This window comes from Vombatus ursinus, unplaced genomic scaffold (assembly GCF_900497805.2).
Source record: "Vombatus ursinus unplaced genomic scaffold, bare-nosed wombat genome assembly UNPS02014798.1, whole genome shotgun sequence".
Classification (NCBI taxonomy): Eukaryota; Metazoa; Chordata; class Mammalia; order Diprotodontia; family Vombatidae; genus Vombatus; species Vombatus ursinus.
The window spans coordinates 78,286,333-78,299,825 of NW_020954576.1; the positions used below are offsets into that span (position 1 = coordinate 78,286,333).

A 13,493-nucleotide genomic window follows, 5' to 3' on the forward strand; every position below is an offset into this window, starting at 1 on the left:
TGTTGAACCAAGAAGAACTTTTATTAACAACCTAGCAAGGCTGAATGTTCCACATGTGGGTACATGTTTAAGACACAGCTTTTTATTCCCTGTTCATGATTCAGATTTCCCTCTCCTGTTTCCCCATTGGCTGAGTACTACAGAAGTTATAGCCTATCCAAAGCACCTAATTTCCCTGTTACCATACCTGCCCCTGTTTACATGGCCCACTCCCCACAATTCGGACACCCAGGCTATTATTTACTTTTGCCCTTATTTGGGTCTGCTAACACCCCTTTTGCTTGGTATGTGGATATGTTAATCTATACCTAACCTCAGAACTAGTTTTCACTGGTTAGTCTATTCACCTACCAGTTCTATTTTATGGCTTCCGTTGTTCAACTTCTACCTAACCCTTAGATTGTATTCCTTAGGTTTCATGTGACTTTTGTGGAAATGAAAAAAATTTCTTACACATGTACACAAACAATAAATATGTAGTGGGTAGTAGTTTTTAATTGTTTTGATTCTGTCCCAGGATAGATTTTTAACTTTAAGTACAAGATGAAGGCTCTTTAGACATTTTCAGATGCCTGAAAGTTCCTTATAATCATAATTCCAGAAGCCATTTTAAATGACAAAAGGAGGAAGAACCTTTAAATTTGTTTCTCAGTTAGTAGAGGTCCTGTGATTTTGTTCTGTGATTCTCCATTTTGATTTGTGTCCCAGGTAGCTGAATGACTTGTTTTCCCTGTCTCTGTTAAATAGGCTTTTTAACTAATTTCATTAGCTTTACATTAGATTATATAAAAAGTGAAATGCTTTGGTTGTTCAGAATTAAAAGATTAAATCCAATGTCTTGGTTTCCTTAAAGGTTTTTACCTTATGAATTTATATTTATTTATTTTAATTTGTTTTGTTTTTAATAATTCCAGTTATGATCAGGAACAATGTGACCAGGGTGTCTAGGGAAGAAGGCAGGGTCATGATCTTGTTAATAGGATTTTACTGAGCCAGTCTCTAACCTGAGAATGACAGAATAGCTGGCCAGAGACAAAGAGCCAGTAATCAGGTGGTGATTTAATTAAATAGTTTCATTATGAAGAATAGATTTGCAATTCAGGAATTCTGATCAGAATTCCACCTTCCTGTAATGAAGACAGAGATTATATACACAAATCACAAGTAGGAAGGAAGAGGGGAAGGTGGATTACAAACAATCATTCCCAGGGCCAGAGTGGTTCCCCATGAAAAAACCACAAATGGAAGACAGTACAACAATTCTGGGATCCTGGGAGCAGTATTGCTCAAGTCTTGGGTCACAGGACCAGCGTTCTGTGACAGAACAGGTTCTACAGTCTTTGATTTGCTTCACTTCAGGTACACAGGTTCAGGATTATGAGCCTTGTCAAAGTTTGATCAGTTCAAACTGCATTGTGAGCTCTCTCTCAAGAGAGGCAATTCTGAAAAATCTAATCTATTAGTATATTCATACACATATCATACCAATTATTATAAAAATCAGAATTCCCTTCACAAGGCCAAGGTCTCCCACTGCATCAGGGGCCATCTCCAGTTATCATGATCTGTATCTTTCTACTGGACCCAGATGGCTGTGGAGAAGAAAGTGAGGCTGGTGACTTTGCACAGCCCTTCCTCACTTAAATCCAAGTAATTTTGAAGTCATGGCACCACCTTCCTGATGTCATGATCCTATTCAAGAATGAAGGACAAATAACACGAAGGCCATGGTAGAGATCTTTGTGTCTGAGTTAATTAAGGATTGGAGAGACTTTACAGTTATCTAATTGATTTAGACAAAGTTTAAATGTGAATGGCAGTTACATTTGTAATTTGGGCACACTAAAGCGTACATAGACTTTTTCACCAGCTGACGGGGTTACAACTAACATTTATAACATTGTTTTAATGAGCAAATATTTTCTGGGTTACAAATTAATTTTAAAAAGGAACTTTTTGGAATACAATCCCTGTTGTTTTGAGTGCCTGTGCTCTTGTTTCATAGTCTATGCAAAGTGAAATGTGGAAAATAAATGAAGAATGGCAAATTTTGGGAAATACAGTAGAAGCTCTTCTAGAGCAATGGACTTTGAAGAAGTGATATTTTAAGTAATATTTTGTAGATTAAATTGTTATGACTCCATGTGGAAAAAGGAAATAATCAATTATTACATTTTAAGTCAACCAGCATTTATTAAGCACCCACTAGGTATATGCCAGGTTCTTAGCTATAGAGAAAAACACACATTTTATGGATAGTCCATGAATTATTTATCACTACTGATAATGCAACAAAGAAAAATGCTTACAAAGTGTTTTTTGTGCTGTTTGGCTTTCAGAGGTCATTGACCCTTTAGCTGTAAAAATGTTAATTTATATATACTGAATGGAAGTAAGAAAGATATGTTTCATGCACACTGCTAATATACATTTCAATGGAATTCTAATTCCAGTTCCACATACTGCTTGACAAGTGAAGGTTCTGCTCTTCACAATCACCTTTTTTCATCTCTAGTCCTGAAAGACTGTAAAACATACCTGGTTCATTCAATAAAATTTTGATCTGATGTTAAGGAAAAAGGAAAAAAAAACAACTTCCAAAGAATTTAGAATTGCCCCAAAGTGAAATGGACTGACTGGGAGAAAATGGGTTCTGAAACCTCTTATTGGAAGATTTCAAGCAGAGGCTGGAAACTTTGTCAGGTATATAACAGAGGCATTTTATTTTTTCTGTTAATAGTTGGGCTAGAATTGGCTGCTGAAAGTCTTCCAAACAGTAAAGTTCTGTGATTATGTGGAACAAGTTAAAAAGAGTAGGACTCTAGTAGAGGCCCAAATTACGTATTACTTAGGAAACTCTTCTACCCAACTCTTCTAAAGAATCTGACACCCACTAGATTCAGTTCTAAGATTCAACTTAACCCAATTATAAAATTTAACCATGTGTACTATGTTTGAGGCATACTAGATGCAAAGGTATCAATATGAAATTGTCCTTATTCTCAAGGAGCTTTTTTCATTGTGAAATAAAACAGGTACACATAAGAGGGGCAGCCAGGTGGTACAGTGGATAGAGTGCCAGGCCTGGAGTCAGAAAGACTTACCTTCCTGAGTTCAGATCTGGTCTCAGACACTTATTAGCTGTGTGACCCTGGGCAAGTCACTCAACCCTGTTTGCATGAGTTCCTTATCTGTAAAATGAACTGGAGAAGGAAATGGCAAACTATTTTGGTGTGTTTGCCAAGAAAACCCCAAATGGGGTCAGGAAGAGTCAGACACAACTGAAAAATGACTGAACAACAACAGCACAGATAAGAAAAAACAATGGAAATTGAAGAAGGGGATGGCATAACAGTAGAGTGTAAGTCTGGGAAGGCTTTATGGAAAAGTAGCCAAATGAGCAAGACTTGAAGGAAAAATAAAGGATGCTAGAAGTGGGGAGAAGAGGGTGAGAAGTGCATTTCTAGTAGAGGGGATAGATTGTTTTAATGCATAGAGATGAAATGTCATAGTTGCCAAAAAATTAATCACCTTAGCCAGAACATGAAGTACAGGAAGGAGAATACAAAAGTCATAACCTGGACAGTGAGGTTGGAGCTATGTTAAAAAATGGAGAATTTGTGTTGAGATAGATAAAATACAATTCAAAATGTCAAATTGCATTTTATGAACTAGACAAGTACAAACTGCCATTTCTCCTATCTCTCAGTATAAATTTTGAATAATTCAATTAAATTCAACATACATTATTAAGCAACTACTTAATGTTTCTGGTACCATGTGCTAGGGTAATGCAGCAATTCCTATCATTAAAAAACTTGAATTGTATGAGAATGGGAAGGAAATATATGTACAGGTAAGTAAATGAATGGTAACATGGGTGGAGTGTGGGTGCGTGGAGCACTGACATCTTGGGGAGAGGAATCAGAAGAAAGAAGCCTTAGCTGGGAGATAACACTAGCATTTATAACGAAGTTAACTGGAACAGAGCAATTAGATCATATAGTAGTTAATCTAGGATTAATGTAGGATTATTTGCAGTTGAATTTAAGTATATATATCAACTTTCCTTTTGTTCACTCAGCACTTGGTTTAGGAGAGACTATCTGAGGGAACATGTATAAAAATAATAATATAAAAATAAGTTTTATTGATTTTCTTTTGTCATTTCCAGTAATTTCTGGACATGCCTCCTTTTTGCCTCCCTTCCTCCCACCAATTGGACCATCTTATGTGATAAAGAAAAATAATTGAGCAAAAACACTTGATACAATGACCATGTGTAACTATGTATAACACTCTGTCTAGGATGCACTCTCTTCCTACCTCTACTTCTGGTTTCCCTCAGGGTTCATCTCAAGTACCACCTTTAGGAGACCTTTCCTGGTCCTCTCAGTTGCTAGTAGTGCCTTTTTGATCACCTTGTATCTGTTTTGTATATACTTATATATGTGTATGTTATTTTCCCCATTAGAACATAAATTCCTTGTGGGCGTAGGATTGTGTTTTGCTTTTGTCTTTGTATTCTCATCACCTCAAAGAGTGTCTGGTGCATAGTAAGTGCTTACTTAATAAATGCTTGTTGATTGGTTGTTGATAAGAGGGAAGGTCTTTTTAAATTATCTGTTCTCATGAAAACTTTGCTGGATTAGTTCTCTAACCATGCTTTCTTTAAACTGGCTTTATTTGTTTTCTTTGTGAGCTGATACTACTCATAATCTTTTGCTGTCTTTTTTCTGTAAAATTTTATGTGCAGGCTAAATCAGTGTTGCCCTTTGCTTCCTGTAACTCTCCATTTGGCAATAAAATCACATCAGCTTATTAAGGCAATTTTTACATTCTTTTGGTTCCTTTTATAGCAACTGATTGACATTGATTAAAATTCTGTATGAAATTGCTATAATAATTGTTGGTATCTTCTTATCTATCTATATTTCATCTTTTGGTATCAGTAACTCATGTTAATAGGTCACATTGGAGCTATTTTAATTGTATATCTTATAGCTCTGTATTACTTTTGATGTTACTCCAGCTATCAGTTGTCTATACAAATAGCTGATTTGGGAATGATTTCTTTATCAGTAATTAGTTGTTTCCTGTTTGTTAAAGTATAATACATTTCATTTTTATGGTATCACTGAGTGCTCGCTCTGTAGTGGTTATCAGATTTTTTCATCTAGTACACCCCCTCCTCCCTCCTCCCACCCCCTATCCCCAATACCCTCCCATCCCACTTCTCATTTTTGGTCTCAGTTTTGGAATCCCAAAGCTCTTGAATCAAGGAAGAAAGTCAAAGGAGTCAAGTGCCAGTCAGGGAATAATCAGGGCAGGGGGTTACTAGATCAGTCTGATTTTTATAGTTGGAAGGCAAGGCCTCATTCAATCCTGTGATAATAGGGAAAGGAACATGGCTAGGACTAAAAGAAGGTTAATGTTTATAATATTCATTGCAAAACAAAAGTTATTATCTTGCTTTAGGAACCATTATATGGCCTATAGTATAATACTATAATACAATAGTATTAAAATGTATATTTCATGTATATTTTTAAAAAAAAAGATCACTTCCATCATACAGTCAGGTCTTAGAGTTAACACTCTAATGGATGAAGCTCTATCTTAGGGAACATTTTGTTAAAAAATAAATTGCCTTTTAAATTTTTACTAAAGGACATCATTGAAAGGAGAGGTTTAGCATTCCCTTTGATAAAAATGGAAGAGATCCTAGAGGCCTTTATAATTCAGTTACTGTTAAGGCAATGCCATCTATTTGATGGGCTCCAACTGTATTAAGAAAAATTTTTTTTGGAGGGGCAGAAGAAGAGGTAAGTTTGGATTTAACCAGAACACCTTGGTTTGAATTCTATTTTACTACTTGTGTGACCTTTGGCAAGTTATTTAATCTTCTGAGCCTCAGATATTGTATCTGTAAAATGAAGGGTTGAACCAGATGAGCTATAAGGTCTGTCTCTACAGCTCAATGTTTTCTATTCAATCAATTATTTATATGCAAATTTTGTATCAGTATACTTATGGATTACTGTGTATTAGCATATTTATGAATCATTTTGAGCTCTTTTTCTTTCAGCATTTATCTGGATTTCCAGTTGATGATAGGGTATAGCCAGGAAGGGATCTGGTGAAGTACCAGATGGTAAACATCCTGTGTAGTTATGGGCATGTCTGTGTATCTGCATGAATGTGCATTTCTGTTGCATATTAAAGTTGATTGTACATGGGATTTATGTTATTTAGCCTTCTGCTTTATTACTCCAAATGATAATATGATAGGATCATAGATTTAGAGCTGGAAATACTAGGAGGCCATCAAGTTCAACTTTCCCTTTTTGCAGACAAGAAAACTGAGGCATATAGAGGTTTAAGTGACTTTGCCAAGTAGTGTAACACAATTATTAGCAAGTGTCTGAGATAGGATTTGAATGTAGGCTTTACTGACTCTAAGTCCAGTATGAATCACCTTCATAATGATAAAAATTAATTTGTTAGTAGGGACAGCTAGGTGGCACAGTGGATAGAGTATCGGCCCTGAAGTCAGGAGGACCTGAGTTCAAATTTGACCTCAGACCAAACACTGACACTTACTAGCTGTGTGACACCTGCTTAAGTGACTTAAGCAAGTCGCTTAACCCCAATTGCCTAAAAAGGAAAAAAAAAAATTAATTTGTTGGAATGTTAGTGTTAGAGTACTCTCTGAGAGTTTCTTTTTGGTCATTTAAATAATAGAGAAAATTATTTTTATTTTACCTTGTATGACTAACTTGATTTTTCTCATATTTTACATCAAATAAATCAGCATAATTCCCTCTAAGCCTTAAGATTTTGGATCCCTACTAATTTCATTGGCAAGAATGAAGGCGTGAGCATTTATTATGTGTTTACTATGTGCTAGGCACTATATTGAGTGCTGAAAATATATACAAAAGCAAGCAACTTAGTCCCTTTCCTTGAGGAGATTACATTCGTATAAATGGGAGTTAGAGTTGGAAGGGGGAGACTTAGAAGACAAGACTAAAAACTTGAAATGTTCTAATAAGAATATCCTGCTTTAAGAAGTAAGGAGCTTTCTATCCCTGGTGTGGTATTCAAGAATTTGAACACCATGATACAACTATCCATTTTTCACTTACCCTGCCACCTTCCATCATCTCTTGTTCAGACTATGAAATGGCCTTCTAATTAGTGGTCTTGCTTTCACCCTTCACATAGCTGTTAAAATAGTCTTACTAAAAAAATTGGTCTGTCCATTTTTCTCTTGCCTGTTCAAGAATCTTCATTGGCTCCATTTTCCCACAGGACAGGATTTAAATTCCTTAGCTTAGTAGTTGAAGCCTTTCACAATCTGTGGCTTACCATATTTCACATTATTGTACTTTCATTCTGCACTTCCTTTATATACTTACTACTAGTAATGTCTCTCATTCCTGGATTGTGTTTCCTCTTTACTTTTACTGCTTGGATCCTTATCTCCCTTCACAGTTCATTTCATGTGCCGCTTTCTTCAGGAAGCCTTCTGTGATCCCTCTCGTACATTAGATCATAAATCTAGAGTTGTAAGTAACCTCAGAGGTCTTCCAGTTCAGCCTACTTTTTTATGTTTGAGGAGACTGAGGCCTAAGGAAATAAAGACTTGCTCAAGGTCACATCATGTCATCCTTTGAGTTTCAAGCATATAATTTTTTTACTCAGCTTTGTTAGTGTTCTCCTCCTCCTCGAATTATGATGTTTTTATTAATTGACAGGTTGTATTTCCCTGAAGAATATAAATTCTTTGAGAATGGTGACTGGTTTTGGTTTTTATCTTTGTATCCTTAGCACCTATTATAGTGCTTTTCACATAGGAAGTGCTAAGTAAGTGATTGTTGAATAGAATATACCACACTGATGTTGAATTAGTAAATAAGTTCTTTGTTATTTCCTCTTAGTGTGTCATGGGAAGTTAGATGTCATTGATTGTAGGGCTGTGGCAAAATAACACAACCTCAGGAAATCCTGTGGCTTGAAAGACTGGTTACCAGATAAAAATCATGTTCCTCATGTGATAGAGAAAAAATTGAATTTGTACTATTTTATTTAAAAGATATTATATTTTCTAATATGCTTTACAAAGTTGGTTTTTAAAAAGAAGTAGCTAGATGGTGTAGTGGATACAGTACATGGCTTGAAATCAGGAAGAGTGGAGCCAAGAGGGGAATGAAGGCTCCCCTCCACAAAGTGGAGGCTAAGGAAGTAACTCATCATGGAAGAAATAGATAGGCCTGATGAAAGTGGGCCTGGTGGAAGTGAAACGCAATATATTCTAGGGTGAAGTGAGGTAGGTGGTTGGATGTTCCAGGGTGAGAAGGCTCCAGGCACTGAAGGAAGTTTCAAGATGAGAGAACAGCAGGGGCATGATTTTCAAGTCCAGAAAGTAAGGATCAGAACTAGGAAGGAGGTTAGACTAAATGACGCAAGATTGCTTCTGGCTGTAGATCTATGATTCATAATAAGCTTTTAGCTTTGTACTAAATAGAATTATATTTGATATAAAATATGTTGGAAAGTTTTAAATCATTCTCCGCTTTATATACTTTATATACTATAAGTAAATATGTCAGCTCTCACTGATTAGCCTTACAGAATTCTCTCCTTTCCCCCCTGCCTTTTGACCTCATAAGATAATAGGATTAAGAGGTTATCTAATTCAACCTCCTAATTTTGTAGGTGAGAAAACTGATACTCATGAAAGGGCAAATAACTTTGCCTAGGTCCCACTGCTGGTAAGTGGAAGACTCAGGACTTGAATAGGATCTTCTGACTCCAGATTGTCATCTTTCCACTATACTACATCCTCTAACTTCTAGCACTGGTTCTTAATTTTCACTTTATCTTTGTGGTTGACATAAGCATTTATGTTGGATAGGGATAAAGGGAAATAATGATTGATTTTTAAAATCTGCTTCAATTTTACCTATACTTAGTTTTTAGCCCTACTGCCCGGAAGATATATTTACTTCAGTATAATAGATCACATTGTACAGGAGACGTATTTTGTTGAGTTACCCTCCCATCTTTGAAGCTAGGCTTTTTTTTTCCCACTTAAGACTTAGGGAATATACTGTACTCTGACTTAAAAGAGCAGAAAATCTGTTTTAGCTGCATGTTTTATGTATATTTTTAATTACTAGGATGGTTCTGAGATTTACCTGGGAATTTTTTTGTTTTACAGTGGATCCAAACATTGGTTCAGTCCCACAGTTATTAAGGCTCTTAAAGATTCTCTATAAACTTCCTGGGACTCGCTATGAGGAACCACCTTTAGATGTACCTGGGTCTAGACCCATAGTCCTGGAGATGGTTTGCAGTTAGACAGACTCACAGGGTGAGGAGGTATAGAAAGTCAGTTTTTCCCAGAATAGACTCAAGAAGGTGGAGAGAGTATATTAAGTGTAATTACTGAGGGTTGGTTGAAGTGCTGTAGTGAGTTAAAGGAGGTTAGGTTTAAAGGATGAAGGATATGAATGTAGTGAAACTGTAGGAGAGAGACATGGAATTAAGGAAAGAATTGATTTCCAAAACGTGGGGAAATTTGTGAGCTTTTAGCTTAAAGATAGAATAAATTCTTGGCAAAAAGAAAGTAACCCATAAGTTTTGAGTAACTACTGCATTTAGCGTACAACACTTTAGTGCTTCAGGAGTCTGTGATTCTCTTAGTGTGGACACCCTTTTCTCCAATGCAGATGGAAACATCCCTATAATTTAGGAAGATAATCTTTGATAATTATGGCCAAAAAGTTAGTCATCTTGCAATCAACCTGGTGATGAAGGTAAAACATTTTTATAAAATTAAAATAAGAATTTAATAGGAATTTTTCTTTTGAAATTAAGTAATTCTAAGTTAAGTGAGGGAGTAATTATCCTTACAAGGAATGCTATTTGTTTAAATAATTATAGTTTTAATATATCTGTGGTGTCATTGATGTGAGTATTCCCTCCATGCACTTTTATTCTGTGAAACTCTGGTCCTTGTGAAGTCATAGAAACTCTATTTTGATTTTTTCATCATTGAGTATATTTAAAATATTTTATGTATTTCTGTTTTTTTTTATTTAATCTTTATTTCTGAATATATCCCTTCCCTGTTCTTCTCCTTGTGGGAACTAAGCCTTATACAGAGGAATGCTTTTTTTCCTCTGGTCTGTAAAATGTGAAGAAATACAGTAGGTTTTTGGGAAAGCTCATGCTGTTTCATTTATTGAACAACTATACCATTCAAATATCTATAATAATTTTGGCAAAGAAAACAGTACAGTGACCTTTTGATCTTTTTCAGTTAATAATAACTAACTTTATATAGTGCATTAAAGTTTTCAAAGCACTTTGAATATTTTCTTATTTGACCTTAAAACTGCCCTGTGAGGCAGGTGCTGTCATTACCATTTTACAGATGAGGAAACTCAGACTGAGAACAATTAAATAACCTCTCATGGTTACACAGCTATTAAGTGTCTGAGGCAGGATTTGAACGTAGGCATTCCTGCCTCCAAAGTCCAGCACTTTAACTTCTATATACCTGTAGATCATGATTTTCCTGTTACAGCAAACCAGAATTGATTTTTACAATCAAATTGATTTCCCTGAGACAATGGGCTTAGAGGAAGAGGAGGGATGGGATGAGGGTGGTAGAGAAAGTGCGTGATGTTGTCATCTTTTTTTAATATATAAATGGATAAAAATATTATTTATTTTGTTTATTATTTTGTTTAAATATTATTAAACTTTGATAATAAGTCAGAAAGTGATTCTTTCATGTGCATACATTCATTTCTGATTATTCTATTGAAATAAAGAAGACTAAGCTTGTTAGGAATTTTTCTGTGTGTTCATAGTCTCATTTAACATTTCTGTTTATAATATGTAATACTTATACAGACATTTATGAATTGCTCACTTGTTCAAGGTACAGGACACTGATGGAATGATCTGTAACAGTCAGACAACAGGTATTAAGTACCTGCTAAGTTTTAGGCACTGTGCTGGGCAGCAGGTTTGGAGAGGGTAGGGAATAGAAGTACAAAGAAAGAAACAGTTCCTGTACACAATGAGCTTATATTATAATGGGAGAGACAAGTACATATAAAAATAAATACAGCATAAATATAAACTGAATGCATACATAGTTTTATAAATATGTTATATATATACATATTATGTGTATATACACAAACGCATATATTCAAAGTAGTTAAATACAAGGTAGTTTAGGAGGAAGGGCACTAGTGATTAGGGGATATCAGGAAAGGCTTCATGCAGAAGATGTTGCCTGAGCTTTATCTTAAAGTCAGTCAATAAGCATTTATTAAATATCTGTTATGTGCCAGGTACTGCGTTAAGCTCTGGGGATAGAAAGAAAGGCAAAAGACAGAACCAGTTCTCAGGAGTTCACAGTCTAATGAGAGAGACAACATGGAAGCAACAAGGTGAAAAAAAAAAGATATATACAGGATAAAGTGGAGATAATCAATAGAGGGAAGACATTAGCATTAAGAAGGATCAAGACAGGCTTCTCATAGAAGCTGGAATTTTACCTGGAACTTGAAGCAAGGCAAGAAATCCAGGAGGTAGAGATGGGGAAAGAGATTATTCCAGATATGGTGAATAGCCAGCGAAAATTCCAGAGTCTCAAAATGGAGTTATCTTGTGTAAGGAACTTCAAGGAAGCCAATGTCATTGTAGCCCAAAGTATGTAGGGCTATGGAATAGAGTATGATGTAAGAAGACTGAAAAGACAAGGGGAGGGAGTTTGTTAAGGGCTTTGAATGCCAAACTGAGGAATTATATTTGGTTCTGGAGGTGATAGACATGTAGTTTTTGAGGGCAGTGGAGGGGTGTGTGTGTGACATAGTCAGATCTGTGCTTTATGAAGATTAGTTTGACAGTGAGTGGAGGATAGAGTGGAGTAGGGGTTGGCTTGATCCAGGAAGACCAATGAATGCTTAGCTATTGCAGTAGTCTTGGTGTGAGGTGATGAGGTTCTGAACTAGGGCTGGCAGTGGTAGAGAAGAGAGAAGGGGCATATAGGAAAGATGTCATAAAGGTAAAAACCAACAGGCTTTGGCAACAGGTTGGTTATCTGAGTGAAAGAGAATAAGGAGTCAAGGATGACACCTAGGTTGTGAGCTTGGGTGACTGGAAAAGGATGGTACTACTCTTGATAGCAAGAGGGAAGTTTGGAAGGGGTAGGGGTGTTTAGAGGAAATATATTGAGTTCAGGGGAAGGACTGTGTAAAATGGAGGTAGGGAGAGAATGCATTCTAGGCATGGCTTTCAGAGTGTGAAGAGAGTTATGCCCAGTAAAGCTGGAAAGATAGACTGGAGTCAGGTTATACAGGACTTTCAAAACTTAAGGAAAGAGTTTATATATTATCCTAGTTGCAAAAGAAGCCACTGGAGTTGTGTAAGAAGGGAAATCACATGGTTATATCCAAGCTTAAGGATAATCAGTTTGGCAGCTATGTATAGGATGGGCTGAAGTAGTGAGAGACTTGAGGTAGGAATTAGGAGGCATTTGCAATAATCTTAGTGAGAGGATTGAACTAAGGTGGTAAATGGGTGAGTGGAGAGAAGCAAGAGATGTTGTAAAGGTACAAAAGGCAATATTTGTCAGCTGACCAGATATGGGGGGAAGAGAGAGTGAGAAATTTGAGGATAGTGTCAAAATTATGAAACTAAGATATTCGAATGATGATGCATTTGACAGAAATATGGAATTTTGGAAGAGGAGAAAATTGGGGGGTGGGGTGGAATAATATGTTGATTTAAGATGTCTCTTAGGCATATAGTTTGAAATGTCCAATAAGTGTTTGTTGATCAGGGACCAAAATCTGATGGTCATATGTATAGAATGAACAGTTAAATTCATTGAAGCTTATGAGATTACTGAGGGAGATTATGGAGGGAGAAGAGAGGAGATTCCAGGATAGAACCTTGGAGAACACCTGTATTTTAGGGGTATGAGGTGGATCAGTGCTGTCAAACTCAAAGAGAAACAGGGCCACTAAACTGCAGTTGAGGATTCCTGAGGGCTGCATATTGACTGAGTTCTGAAATGTAATATTTATTATATCATATTGTATTTTTATTTATTTTGTTATATGTTTACCAATTGTATATTATTTGGTTTAGGTCACTTTTGTTGGGAGTGTTGTGGGATACGTGTGGCCTAAGGGTCATGTGTTTGAAACCTCTGACGCGGATGATGAGCTAACAAAGGAGACTGAGACCACAGTCAGATAGGTGGGAGGCAGACCGAGAGAGTAGTGTCATGAAAACCCAGATAGTAAAGAGTATCTGGGTGGTCAGCAATGTCAAATGCAGCAGATACATTGAGGATTGAGGGGGGATAATACCCTATCATATTTAGCAATTAAGAGGCCAGTTAGTACCTATGGAGAGTAATTTCAGTTGAGTGATAAGGTAGGAAGCCCGACTGTGAA

At 36.2% G+C, this 13,493-nt stretch overlaps 1 protein-coding gene and 1 pseudogene across 2 annotated transcripts in view; both read left to right on the top strand.

Moving 5' to 3' along the window:
• LOC114049604 (serine/threonine-protein kinase MRCK alpha) overlaps positions 1-13,493 on the top strand; it is a 410,500-nt gene that overhangs the window by 49,158 nt on the left and 347,849 nt on the right. The window lies entirely within an intron of this gene.
• On the top strand, positions 5,671-5,806 carry LOC114050275 (annotated as a pseudogene).